Source organism: Epinephelus lanceolatus, chromosome 14 (genome assembly GCF_041903045.1).
Source record: "Epinephelus lanceolatus isolate andai-2023 chromosome 14, ASM4190304v1, whole genome shotgun sequence".
Taxonomy (NCBI): Eukaryota; Metazoa; Chordata; class Actinopteri; order Perciformes; family Serranidae; genus Epinephelus; species Epinephelus lanceolatus.
Genome location: NC_135747.1, coordinates 14,575,457 through 14,590,821, shown reverse-complemented (window position 1 = coordinate 14,590,821; position 15,365 = coordinate 14,575,457). Strand labels below are relative to the sequence as shown.

At 40.2% G+C, this 15,365-nt stretch overlaps 1 protein-coding gene across 8 annotated transcripts in view; it reads right to left on the bottom strand.

Annotated features, from left to right (window-relative positions):
* lrp1bb (low density lipoprotein receptor-related protein 1Bb) overlaps window positions 1-15,365 on the bottom strand; it is a 339,312-nt gene that overhangs the window by 192,096 nt on the left and 131,851 nt on the right. The gene's annotated exons all lie outside the window — the stretch shown is intronic.

Genomic DNA, 15,365 nt, shown 5'->3' with positions numbered 1-15,365 from the left:
TCTTTACACAGGAAGGAACAAAGAACAGCTAATTATGGCATGATTAAAGTTCAGTAGAATAAATAGCACAAGAGAAAGTATAACCCTAAACACAAAGCTTTTCTCCTTTGCACAAAGATTGATATGCCACTGCTGAACATTAATTAATGTCAACTTACGGCGCAGAAGATAAAAGCTTGCATTGATTGTCCTTGGTCTTTCCTGTGCTAACCATTTCAAGACATTATGAAATGCTGCAGCAGGAGACCAAATCATTTCTTGACAGGATGTATTTACATTGAACAGTGTAGTGGGAACTGAATGACAATCAAAGCTTCAGTTATCACTGCCTTCTGAATGAAAGCACAGCATTTGGTTTTGATCTTTAAGAGCTGGAATTATGTGATGCCAGTGGATCAGACGCTTTTTAACACTTACTGAGTTTTCAGAAGTCCATTTTTCATTAGAGTGTCTAACTTTCTTGCTTGCTCACTGACACATTGAGATGAATGGTGTGATTGTCTTGTTTGGAGAGCAATGTATAAATCTCACTGAGTGCTTGTTGGAGACCAATATGTCAACTTATAATCATAAGAAAACAGTTGTAAGTGGAGGATATTTAGCAATAATGTGTGGTGAGTAACTGTTGACTAACGAGGAAGAGGCATTTTTTACACACACACACACACACACACACACACTACACTGTTTCTTAAGATCTCAAATCGTGAGAACAAAAGTGTATACAAAGTACTGTTATTGATATTAAAATATCCAGGCTGTAAAACAATGGCCCTTTTACCTCTCACAGCTTCAGAGAGGCCTGAGATGGAATTGCGGGGTTAAACTTCCCATGTATTTGGCTTTCATAAAGCTCTCAGAGGAGTTTTGACTGACAGGGGGTTGAGTGGAAAATGACTGAATTTTCATTTCGGGGCAAACTATTTTTTGAGGTGATAAGAGAGCAAGCAAACACTGCAGTATTAAAATGGTGAATGCCCAGTAGCTTTTGGATTTCATTGACCACAGAGAGCCTGTTTGGGTATTTATTAATACTCCTCACTGGCTCATAGGGGTGAAATGACTTTGGGGTAGCAAAGAGCTGGAGCTTGATAAACTTTAAAGAGAATCTGGAAACAAACTATTACAGAGAGGCATAGTATTGCTTTCCTGTGTTTAAAGGATATGTTGTTAAAATTAATAATTTGGTGGCAATTCTTTACCCCATTTATTCACCCAGTGGCAGAGTCTGACTGCTGGGCACAAATAGAGGTTTTGCTGCACTGTTAATGTTCAAACATTTAACCAAATTTGCCATGTGAAGTTTTAACACAATAGGTGGTGGACAAAGGAAGACTCTTCACTAAAATTTAATTTGAACGGTCAAAGTGAGTAGAAGGTGAACTGAAATATGCTTTTCAACATTTTAAGCAAGGTTAGTGTATTATTTTTGTTTTGTACAATTTTAGAGTAGAAAAAAAAGGAAAAGAGCATGCAAAAGTTTGGGCACTCAAAGTCATTTGAACAGTGTCTTGGACCTTGATTAGCTTGTTAGGGCTATGGCTTGCTCACAGTCATCATTAGGAAAGGCCAGGTGATGCAAATTTTCAAAGATTTATAAATATTCTGACGCCTGAAACCTTGTCCCAACAATCAGCAGCCATGGGCTCTTCTAAACAGCTGCCTAGCACACAGAAAACTAAAATAACTGATGTCCACAAAGCGGGAGAAGGCTATAGAAAGACAGCAAAGTGTTTCAGGTAGCTGTTTTCTCAGTTTGTAATGCAATTAAGAAATGGCAGTTAATAGGAACTGTGAAGGGCAAGTTGAAGTCTGGAGGACCGAGAAAACTTTCTGAGAGAGCTGCTCGTTAGAAAACCAAATCAAAACTTCTGTTTGACTGCAAAAGACCTGCAGGAAGATTTATCAGTCTCTGGAGTGGTGGTGCACTGTTCTACTGTGCTGCAACATCTGTACAAATACAACCTTCATTGAGTCCTATGGACTGATTGAGTTTAAATACAACTTTTTGAACACAATGAGCAAAGGTATGTTTGGAGAAAAAAAGGTGCAGAATTTCATAAAAAGAACACCTGTCCAACTGTTAAACAGGGAGATGGATCAATCATGCTTTGGGCTTGTGTTGCAGCCAGTAATTTGGGGAACATTTCACAGAATGGATTCAGTTAAATTCCAGCAAATTCTGGAAGCAAACATCACACCATGTGTAAAAAAGCTGAGATGAAGAGAGAATGGCTTCTACAACAGGACAATGATCCTAAACACAACTCAAAATCCACAATGGACTACCTCAGGAGGTGCAAGCTAAAGGTTTTGCCATGGCCCTCACAGTCTCCCGACCTAAACATCATTGAAAATCTGTGGATAGACCACAGGACCTCAGGAATCTCACAAAGCTAGAAGCCTTTTGCAGGAAGAATGAGCGAAAATCTCCCAAACAAAAACTGAAAGACTCTTCGCTGGCTGCAAGAAGCATTTAGAAACTGTGATACTTGCCAAAGGGGGCACTACTAATTACTGACCACGTAGGATGTTCAGACTTGTACTTCAGGCCCTTTTCCTTTTTTTGTTATTTTGAAACTGGGAAAGATTGAATTAAAAGGTAATCTTGCTTAGAATTTTAAAGAAATGTTTCATCTTTAACTTCATGCCTCAGTTCCCTGTTCATCCTCTACTTACGTAACTACAGTAAACAAAATTCTGACCCGGGGTCGCCAAACGTTTGCATGCCACTGTGTACACTGATCAGCCAAAACAATAAAACCACTGTCGAATGAAGTGAATAACATAATTCAACTAATAACACTGCAATGCTCTGATGGGAAACTGATTGACATTCATGTGGATGCCAATTGACATGCACCACCCACCCAAACACCGGACCAACTACCCCCCAACGAACATTTGCATCTTTTCTACAATTAAAAGCTACAGTATTACTTATTATGTATATTACATGGTTATCACTTTAAAAAATGAAATTAAAAAGAAACATGTTCACTAGCTTGCATTAGCAGCCTAAACCAGTAGTTCCCATCTGGTCCAGCCATGGGGTTCAGATTTCCCCTTCGTCATTAGTTCAAAGTCCATACAGTTTAATATATTCAGCCTAATACTACGTCATACTAAGTATGGGCATGTCGTCGAGCTAGTTTGCTGTCTCTGTCAAGTAGCAATATCTAACATATCTCATGTGACGGACATACTATGATGTACTGTTTTACATTGATAAAGTAACTCTACGTTGACTTTTGGTCTTGCTTGTTTGACCCATCCACCTCCCCTCACTCCAGCCCTAATTCGACTTTATCACTCCTTAGTATACATCAGCTGACTCCTCCTTTGCTCCAGTTTCTGTATCCACTAGAGGTCCCCACTTGACAATTAAAGGAGCTATACGTAAGAAATCTAAAGCAAATAGTCGTAAAATCATCCTAATATGTCACAGAGACTAAGGAATAATGTTAATATAACATACTGATCTCACCGACAACAATAGTACAGCCAGAATATTCGCATTAAAAAAAAAAAAAAAAAATTTACGGTCCGCAAATCATGTTTATGTTTTGAATTTGTGTTTTGGCTTGTTGCGCCACCCACCACCGTCTACAAGTCACACAGTCAGTAGAGTCTCAGCATCAGTTACAGTTACTACTGAGCTACAGCAGCACTGCAAGCAGCATTAGCAGTGTCCCAGTACATAGCATCAGCAGCCGGCTCCTCCTCCGCTGTATCCCGGCAGCAGCATTAGCAGCAGAGAAGCCAGACTTGCTTCAACGGTCCACTGGAAAACCGAAGATCAAGGATGCGGTGATACGGCCCTGCCACGGCAACCGCCTGTGGGCAAACAAATCAGTCTCCAGTGTGCCGCTGTCCAGCAACCTCAAATCTGTAGGGGAGGGGGGGCCAGACACGACTCGCGGCAGTATTTTGAATTTGAGTGCAGTAACTGTTTTGGCCACATTCTTACATACAGCGCCTTTAACAAACCAGGGGTCATAATTTCTGCATGCAAAAATTACCTACATGGTAGGCCTGGGCAGTATGACAAAATTTTCATATCACGGTTTAAAGAAAAAATCATATCGGTTTCACGGTATTTCACGGTATTTTGCTCAGGTTCGGCCAACTTGACATGCTGCTGTGTTGTGCTATGGCCTATTCAAGTGCCGGAATTTGTTATTTACCTGACAACGCCTGAACACAACACACGCTCCGCTCCATTCATCTGGGCTCCACTGACTGCATACGGAAGCGACACGTAGAGAAGCCAGCGGGGTTGTTTACCGTTTGCAGAGCCGAGAGGCTGCATGTAGGCTGCATGAAATGTTAAAGCATTTTCCACCTAAGTTATTACATATATTTGAGTTATCTACAAGTTTACTGTACTGTTTGTCATCTACTCGCTTTCAAATGTCCGCCACAGACATTTACACAATGTCACGGATAAACATGGGTAAATGCATGAAAAGAAAATCATCACATATCACCTCTGATAATGGTTTATTCATTTAAAAACACATTGTGCTCGTTTAGCAGACTATTTCATGTAGTTTTTATCTGCTGGAGGGTCGTGTAGGGGAGCGTAGCGTGACAAAAATAGAGCCGCGTGGGGGTTGTCGCGCCGCTCCCGCTGCCGGTGGAGCCGCTGATTAACGGGGGCGAGCTGCTACGGGACTCGCGCTGCAGACGTGTCGCGCCGCTGACGTGCCCGGTGGAGCCCGACTGTAACTGTCTCGGACTCGGGACGGGTCGTCTTCGGTCAGGAAAATGTGGTCCGAGCCGTGCTCTAGTGTGCTTACCTGTGTGTGTGCGCTTTGTCTGTGTGTGTGTGTGTGTGTGTGTGTGTGTGTGCGCATCGGGGCGAAACTCCGCTGTGCGCAATACAGAGGGCAGAGGAGAATTGTAAACGGCGGTGTGCCGCTGCTAGTTGCATATACGGGAAACACTGCTCTTTTTGATATGAGTTATTCTGGGTCATCGTGTACAGTTGCTTTGCTTTCAGGACTCTCTCCAGCAGCCATTCTTGCCTCTAAACTTTTCTATGCTCTCTCTCACCCGCTCAAACGTGCCTGTGGTGTGCAGCGGTGAAATGGGTCCCCGCTGAAACACTTTCCCGCCGCGCACGTTCCGGACGTTGTTTGGGCTATTCACCGGTATTGCGGTATATGAAAAATTCATATCATAACGAAAATAAATACCGGTTTTCGGTACAAATCGGTATACCGCCCAGCTCTACTATATGGTCATATTTTGAAGGACAGTCTCAATTTAGTTGTTGTCATGTGTTTGTATCAAAAGACATCTCGTCTTTGAGGATTTCAGACTTGTATGCTGGTCTTACTCAGTGTTATAAAAAAAAAAAAAAAAAAAGCTAAGTAATACTGTATGGAGCCAAACTGTTCTCAGTTGTTCTCTTAACTGCCAAAACTACCCCCGCTTCAAGCTACTCAAAAAATAGAATGCATGCTGGAGAGATTTTCACCAGCTAAGTCATTTTGTCCCTTCCAAGACACACAGGCAGACCTTAAGTTACCTTTTGGAGACAAGCAAACATCTTTAATAGAGAGTTTTCAAAGCACCAAACAAGTCCAAAAGGTAAACAAGATTCTAATAATTATAAAATGCCTGCATGAAAGCCTGCAAGAAAATCTCCTTACACATGAAAGTTTCTGTTAGGGAGCGTACTACACTCATATAACCATTGGATATATAACCCTGTCTCCTAATCATTATGCTCATATACAACTAATTTGCATTGGCTAATAGGTTTTGCAGGAAATGTAATACTGCCAGATTATGTATTTTATTAAAGTACAGACAAAACCTTTACGTGGATGGGACGAAGTAACATTTCAGAGCAAAACAACAACTGAGTCGGAATGCAGAGACAATTTCTTTGATCCAACTTTGTGAAAGGCTCAAAGGTGATGTGTATTCTGTTGATAGCCTAAGTTAACTGAGTGCCTTTAACAGTACTGCCTTGCAGCTCTCCTTGTTTGTCTGCACTGCTATGGCAAAAACACCACATTTTCAGGATTCATTAATTTACTCTACTTTCATGTAAGGAGAGTTGTTTTAAAAAATAAGTTTTTTATGACAAAAAAATAAATAAATATATCAGTTGTGCACAGTAAGGCAACATGCAGAAACTCATACATGTAACAATATATAGTGTGCACATACATGCATGCATGCAAAAATACACAAGCACTCTGATAAACACACGGCTGTCATGTTGCGGCTGTATTCATAATTTCAAAATACATTTTCAGCTCAATTTAACAAGGGATCATTAAGTTTCACCCTCTGAAAATGACTGCGACCCCCTTTTCACTGTTAAACATGTCTTAATGTGGCCAGCACTGACATTATATGCTGCTGATTATGACATAACATAAACTGTTGCATCTATCTTGTTTTTCTCAGCTCTGAATTACTCATGTTTAACTAGTAATTACCAAACAGCGGTAAACTAAATGAGAATCATGCAGTGTAAAAGCATTTTTGCCATGCAAATGAATTTCTTTCAGATTAGGAAACACACTGCATTCCAGCATGCCATCTTTTTTCTATGGTCTTATACAGTCTGAATTAAAAGTTTAATTACATTTACTTTAAACCTGGGCCATAATGTTTGCAGTTATCAGAAATATTAAATGTTTTTAAAGTTTATTCACTGTTGAGCTACTCAACACACACATCCTTTTATACAACAAGAAAAGCCACATATTAAAGTTATTTTAAAGCAACATAATGCAATGCTTGGTCTTTTTGTGATCTGGCGCCCCTACAGCTTCTGAGTTATACACCAGTATTGTAAATACAGACCCTCAGTTACAGAGAGCAAGAGCAGGGCAAGTAGGGGCTGGGCAAATTAATGGGCTGTGCGCAACTCTACAATGAAACAAGATTTTATCCATTTAAAATAGTGAAAAGCAGAAAAGCAATATGTGGTGGTCAATTTTGATATTATGGTGGGCTGCTACAAATAAATCAGTGTATGGGAAACACTAGATATTGACAGTGATGGACATTCTGCTGTCAGATTGTTGTTGTTTTTAGACGTGAGACCGAACACTACAGCTTATGTCTGGACAATAAAAACATTTTGCAACACTGCCTTGTTTTGCATTAATACGAAGTATAATTCATGCATTGCTTACAGTGTATGAGGTTTGGAATTTTACAACATGTCTTCACCTCTGCGATGATGTCTTTTCTAAGACGTAGATGTGTGTAATGTAGTTCAGTAAAGTATTACGCACTTCCTCCGAGAAGTTACATGGTGAGGGATCGTGGGGCGTGAACTGAGAATAAACTGAGAATAAATAAGGGGCAATTCTCCCTATTACAAGTCACTGTACCATCAAAATGATTTTGAAGCTGTTATTTGAAGGTAAAAGAAGTTGCATAATGTTGCTTTCAGTGTGAGCACATAGCGTTCCATAGGTTGCTTCATCTGATGCAATCTCCAAACCACATTTTCTGTGAATATGAGCTGCTACCTGGGAAAACATTCAGACGGCGAGGTTGTGTTTTTGTTATTTTGAGGGTAATATTATGGAGTGAGATTCTGCCGGACATATTGAGGTGGACTCGCAGTACTCCTGGAAAAGTGGGGCCACATAAAGCTCTATGAAATGACAAAACATTGAATGCAATCAGTCATCATGATGACAATGGCTGGGGAAAAGGCGCAGGTTGAAGTAACCAGAATTACACACACCTACAAAGAGCCACATGCTGGTAAAATTTGTCTGCTTGGATAGATACATTGTCATTGGCTGCTATCTTTCCGAGACATTAGCATTTGAATGGCTCAGTATAAACAGACTTTCTCTGCCTTCTCTGACTGCTATACTGTATGTCAGTCAAAAGAAAAACAAAGGCTTTGTATGAAACAGGTTCCTGAGTGGCTCCCTCTTATGATGGCCCTACAGTGCAGGGGTGAAAAAGAAGACTCTCTCATAAAAATCTGTATTTCTGTATGAATTATCATGCAGACCAAATATAATGTAATATTGATTTATAAATTTCCCAATTTTGTTACTGCTCCAGTTGGAGCCATATAATGAATCTCTGTATGGTAACATCCCTACTAACCCTTTCATATCTAAAAAAACATACAGTCAAACTCACACAGCATGAAAATGTGTATTAAAATGCTGTCTGGTAAAAAATATTTGGAGGTACAAAAAGAAAAAAATTGTCAGCCCTTGACAGGTAGGTCAAAGACTGACGCTGCTTCCAGCCATCTCTGTTTACTCGCACTCAAGCTTGTGTGTGGACCCCATGTGACCTGTGCATTATTATTCATCGTGTGGTACGGTAACTAGCGCGCTTCCCTGTTGTGAGGCAGTATGCAAAATGACTACATGCCGGGCTGGAGATATTCAAAGCTAATCCTTATATCTGCTCAAAGACGCCAGATGATCAGCTTTCCCTTTTGGCAAACACAGAGTGCTGCAGGGAGTGTATATCTGCCACTGAGCCCGCTTGATGCTTTTCACATATCTAGAGCTATGCAGTGCTACCTCTTAAAGCATGAGTCAATAGTGAAGTGCATGTAGTAGCCTTGATACTATGGTTTTCAGATATACTGTATGTGGAAGGAATATGCTTTAGATACTTAGCAAAAGCTTTTCATTTTCTTTGAGCTGTAGTCTAACTACTTAAATTCCAGCATTAATGACAACCTCTGTCTTTTATGCTGTCCTCTGCAAATAAAAAGTAAGACAGCTGTAAAAGACGCACTTTCAAGGAAAGAGTACACTCAAATAATGAATTGTAACTGCGAAGACGTTGTGAGAAGCAGCATGTTTAATTTGTTCTGTTATCTTCTCCAAAAAGTATCCTGACTGCACCTTAAAGGAAGCTACTGCTGAAGTTCAGAGCACATGCAGAAATATTCACAAGCTTCTGAGCAAACAGGGCACGATATAAGCCACAATGTAGAAAACTGGGATTTGTAAAATGTTTGAATTACTGAAATATGCGGTCAAATGTTACTCATGCTGATACACAGAGGCATATGCATTCACAAGAGCAAGCCCGGTCTAATTTGCAATCTACTGCAGTCTAATTTGCTCTAATCAGATGTATCAACAGAATGATTCTAGCAATTGCACAAAATTAATTCCATCTGTTTTCACATTATGCTTGGTGAAAAAAAAAAGAGAGGGGGGGAGGGGGGTTAGACTTGTGAAGCTCGGATGAGGTTCTGCTGCTTTGTCATTGGTTTGATGTATTATCAGAAATTTTGAAAAAGCTTTGATTTGCTACATTTCTACATGTGATCTGTTAAGAGAAACCACGAGGGCCGGCTTTCACAACATTGAGGGGAACAAGCTCAATTTAGAGCACAGATACTGCTGAACTGCAAAATGTAGAGAATGGTGAATTTATCATATACAATTATATAATAAGAAATCTGAGTCGGGGCATGTATTAATTTAAGTAAATGTGCTGATCAACTAATGCAGGCATGGTAATTTTATGTTGTGAGGTGATAAAAACCTTTTATATGACCATTTATATCATAGATATATACATATCATACGTACTTTTGTGTACTTTTTTGGCCGTCTTCACGACTGGATTCATAAAGGAGACACAGCTAATGCTAGCTAAAACTGAGATGTGCAAGACTTGCCAATGACTCAGCAGGTGTTAATACAGACTTAGGGAGTTTATTAAGAAGGGTTAATTTTAGCAAGATAGGCTTCCACTCTCTGGAGGCTAGTTAGCCTGCCACGTGGGCTCCTCCTTTCTGAGAGAAGTATCAATTCAACCATAAAAAGGGTCCTCCAAAATGTTGAATGTTATTAAGGAAATCACTGACAGTACATGCACGGTTAGAAAGACTGCCTTGCGGTTATATGCCACAGCCAACCAGTCAAGTTGCAGTTAACATCCATGTCTGTCCAGACACATATGTGGCCATGACAGTAGACAGTGTTTCAAATATGGACGTTGCTGCCGAAGCTACGAAACTGATGCTTCACACACATATTTAACCCGACACCACAGAGGACCTATACAATCAGCACAAGGCAGTCACCTAAGAGAATCGTCACCAATTCAGCGTCCAACCAAATGTCTACCCTCCTGTTCCTGAGTTATGCTGTTGGGTAATGGCCAGATGAGTGTTTTTACAGAGCATTTTGAAGTCACAGTGAAACTGACCTTTGACCTTTTAGATATAAATTGTCATCACTTTGTCATTATTTTCTATTAGACATTTGTGTGAAATATTGTGAGAATTAGCACATACATTCTTGAGTAATGGCCAAAAACATGTTTTGTGAGGTCACAGTGACCTTGACCTTTGACCACCGAAATGTAATCAGTTAATTAACAAATCCAAGTGAAAGTTTGTGCCAAATTTAAAGAAAATCCCTCGATGCGTTCTCAGGATAAAGTGTTCACAAGAATGGAACGGATGAACGTATGGAAATATAGACAAATGGATGGACAACCCAAAAACATAATGCCTCTGGCCACGGCTGATGCTGACATGGAGGCATAAAAAGGGGAAAAACACATCTCGTATCAGCCTTCATAGGCTGTACAGGGTTATGATGTGCTCTAGTCAGTAGTGTACCACAGAGGTTGACAGAACGTCTCCTGGCAACAGCAGCTCTCATATGTCAGTCAACATGAGGGATGCCCACCCAGAGGCCTGAATCTTAGATGCTGTTTCCACAAACACATCCAAAAACAATAGTTTGTATTACCTTACATACACACCTTACAATATTTAAATCAGTTTTACTTTAAATTTTTAGTTTATTCAAATGATTGATAAAACTAAAGTAGCGCTGAATTTCTGCCTGTTTGAGACATAAAATTCACTCTACAACATCCAATGAACAAAACATCGCGTCTGTTTTGCTGACTACTTAACAAGTTTCTCAGACCTTCCACATTCAGCCACACAGATGGTAGAGTATGAATGGTGAGTGTGGCACTGTTGCTCTGCCAAAAACAACAAGAAGCCTCACCATGGACGAGAAAAAGACTAACCCAAGGCTAACACTCAGATTGCCCCATCTGGCCTAATTATGCTTTCCCTTTAGGGATGGCCATGGCCTTTGTCTGTGAATAGCCAGTCATTCCCCAAAACTCTGTTTGCAGTCAAGGCCTGTAATTAATGTTGGACCAAATTAAGATGCATACCCAACACAGAGGCTACACCGATGGCTGGCTCAAGGACCTTTAATGAGTGGATTTCCCACCCATAAATTAGGAGCTTAACCTGTTCTGTAGGTGTGTAGCTGTGGTTGGTATCCTCTGGGTGGCAAGAGTGACAAGATTGATTTCAAAAAGATGAAATTGGGTCATAAATTCCCCGGGGTTCAAACATTCAACAGTTTCCAGAAGGGTGTGCAAGGAAATATTATTTGTACAAGATGAGCGATGATTGCAGTGACACAATTTATTGACAAGGCTTTAGAAAGTTATCTGAGAAGCTTAAGTGTGTCAGCTTTGATGTGACACGGAGCTGTCCGGACGGTCTAGAAGGTATAATTTTCCCAAGAAATTGAGAGATACATGCGCGTTTACATGTAGTTTTCAAGAAATGTAATCCTGTAGCTCAAACTAGGGCTCAAATGTGACAGTAAATGTTGTTAATCCCTCAAAGCACAATTCGCTCAGGGATTTGAGAACTGGTGCACTGCCAGGCTTCTGACATGCCCTTAAATATTGGAGGAAACATGGTGGGTGTGGGTGTCGAAATCTTCCAGCAAACAATGAAATTTTAATTCTAACCACTCCTGAGGAAGAAAATCCGCTGTAATAGGATTTGATGACACCAGATTGTTTCCTCATATTAGGGAGAGTAATGATATGAGTGACAATATCTTGCCAGACTGTGGAACAACAAAGTAAGATGCATGAAATATTGATTGCCAGTGTCTGCTGTTATTTATATAGTGTGTAGTGGGGCCTGGCAGTCAAATATAACCAGGATAACAGGACCTGGAACCTCAACTCTTTAAACAGCAGAGCAAAATCTGACAGAGAATTTAAATTTAGATGAATTTAATCAGCGGTGTAGTGACAGTTGATGATGTGAGTGTACTGCTATGTAGACGGGCAGGTTAACAAAGGGGGAGTGGGTATACTCTCTTATACATTCTAATAGCTTTTTGGCTGATAGTTGGGTACACTGTAAATGACCAGAAAAAGAGGTGGGTTTACCCATGGATGAACTACTTAACTGGCCTACCAGGCCATGGCTTAGGGGCCCAAAGTGGCAGGGGTCTCCCTGGCCTTCATCTGCAAAATGTTGCTCAAATAAACAGACACAAAATGACCATGAAGAGATGCAAAGGAAAAGAAGACAAAAATGGACACTGAGAAACTTCAAAAGGTGCACAACTACTAAAACCACAAAAAATGACCCCAAAGAAACACAAAACGACTACAATCAGACACTTTCATTTTTTATTCTTTATCTATCCTTTATTTAGCCAGGAAGTTCCCATTAATATACAAAATCTCTTCTACCAGTCCTAGTCAAGACAGTACAAAAAAAGACAAAAAATGACCTCAAAGAGACACAAAATGACTTCAAGGAGAACCAAAATGACTACAGACACAAAATTACTAGAAAAAGACACAAAAGTCCCATTCCAACCAAACACTTTCGGTATGGTACCTTTGGAACCAAAAGTAACCCTTCAGACATGGTACCTAGACCCTAAGTCCACTTCGTGTTTTGTTGTCACTCACTGCTCGGTCCAGCACTCACTGTATTTCCTCAATATTGATCACACAGATGGAAACCCGGGCTTTGTTTATCGTCCACAGAACAGGGTTGCATGCCGACATTTTCAGAACAAAATAAAACAGGCTGCAGTGAGAGTCTCTTCCTTGGTATATTTAAAAACAGTGGGTTTATTCATTTAGTCCTTCTAAGGCAAGCTTGGGGGTTTAGTGTTACCAGAGACCACATGACGCTCCACAATGAGTGAGGATCAAAATATATGCAGTTCACATAATTGGGTCGAAATTAATATATATGAATGCTGAATGAATGAACAAATAAACATTCCACCTTAAAAGTTGCTGGCAGTTGGCACAGTGAATTAAGTAGCTATAGCTGCTGCAAGAGGCAGCAAAACATCCTTTAATTATATAGTTACAGTCTACTAATAAAACTCTCCACGGTAAGAACAGTGGTTACATGAGCCTCAAAACCAGCCACAACTCAGCCCTGAGCAGAGTGACCGTCCGCTATTGACCAATCAACGGACTGCAGTGTTCACAGTTCCACCTTTTAGTACCAGATCTGTGTGCTCGGTACCCCAACAGAAGGGGAACCAAAAATGGGGACCGTGCGGAACGGCTCCACTTGTACCATCCACAACTTTTCATAGTGGAAATGGGGGGAAAAAAAGCGTACCGAACCGAACCGAACCATGCTGCTCGGTGGAAATGGGGATAAAATGACCTTAAAGACACACAAACTGCCTGCAGACACAAAATCTCTAGAGAAAGATACCAAACGACCTCAAACATTAACAAAATGTCTATAAAGAGCCACACAATAACCACATAGAGACCCAAACAACAGCAGACAAACAACAAGGCAAAATCTGTGTGTCTTGCGCCTGTGTAGGAGAGGTGGTGGTGCCTTTTGCTTATCTGTGCCCAGGGCTCCACTGCCTCATGATCCACCCATGGGTATATCCCATAAACCAGCATACACCCTCCACTTCACAACTGGATTTAATACATGTAATACTTTGACAGATTACTTGGAAATGACCTTTTCAGAAATCAGAAGCATCTGTATTGAAAGCAGAAGCAGGAAATACAACACTATTGGAAATTACAACCTCATCTTCTCTGGTAAAGTGACTGCAGTGAAGTAGAATAACACACTAAAAAGCACAGCACAGTGCAGAGTACCACCGGAGAGAGGAGAGCGATCACTTTGACTACTTACTGTAAATGTTCCATCCATTAGAGGAGCAAAAATTTAATAAATATGCTAATATGTTACAGTCTACGAGGCCGGTTGGCAGCACATTTTCAACCTACTGAGAAACACTAAAAAAAATCATTGAGCTGTATTCATGGCTAGTCACTTCGGAACAAGAGCATCACTTATCACGGGCTCCTTCACTCTGGAGAAAAGTGTTTGTTTGTTTGAGTTGTCGTAATGAAAAGTTAATCAAGTGAGATAATTGAATGTTGTTCAGAGACAGAGGGTGGGAGGGAAGGTGCATGTTTGACATTGTTTATATTTCAGAGGCTTCATTGTTCGAAAATAAAGAAAAATATATACTGTTTAATGTATTATTTTTAGTGTCAGTATGTCAGCGTCAGAGAGTATTAGAAAAAAAATCGATTACGGTGTGTGTTTGCTAAAGAAGATGAACCAAGAAGACAATACTTTCTCTCTGCATGTCAGTAATGAGATTTTTTTTCCTGCTACTTTTCAGCCAATGAATTCAGAGCTATAATTCAAATCCCCAAATAGCTTAAATCAGTGTGTTCTCTGCAGAGGGCAAACACATTGCCTTTGACAAGTTGTGCTATGACATGGAAATCATCCCTGCATAAAAGTCCAGATTACCCTTACGTGGCAGAAATAGATCCATATATTTTGGAATCAAATACATTAGAGAGCCTGTCAAAGCAGAGTGCTGGGAGAGGCAGCCGCACCTCATCACTGTAACATTCAGCAGCATTCAGAGGATTATTTTTGCTGACGATTTTCTGTTGGAGTGAGTCAGACTGGCACAGGTTGACTCCAATCATATATTTAATCACAACCAACTATGCTCTCTAGGAAGCAATTTGTGACAATGTTTCGTCGTTCATCTTTCCTCTCTGCGTCATAAACCCTGTTATTAATTTTACAAGTCTTTTTTTGCAGATAGGAGCCAAAATGTATCCTGCATGTGATATCTAGTTCTCAATGAGGAAACACAGATATAGTTACTCAACTTTTTAATCTTTCAGTGTGTGGTTGCTTTCATTTGTTTTTGTGACTGCATGTAGAGTGCTGAATCTGTACTTAGCCATATAAATTCCAAGGGAAAAAAGTGTGCTTTTGTACCAGTTTCATCTTTCATCCTCTCAAATAAGTTCAAATATGTAAGCACTGAATTTTTTTTTCATGCTAACCAGGGATATTTCAAAATGAAATTAAATTTTATCTGAAAAGTTGCTGTCAAGATTCATGGTGGATTATATACATTCTTTCACAGGGTGTCATATATGATACCTTAATACAAAACAGTACTTCAACTAATCATGCGACAGCTGGTAACTTTATCGGGGTTGGAGTGATCCCATTGCAAGATTCTTCTTCTACATCCCTCCAGTTCTTTCTCTGAGATTAC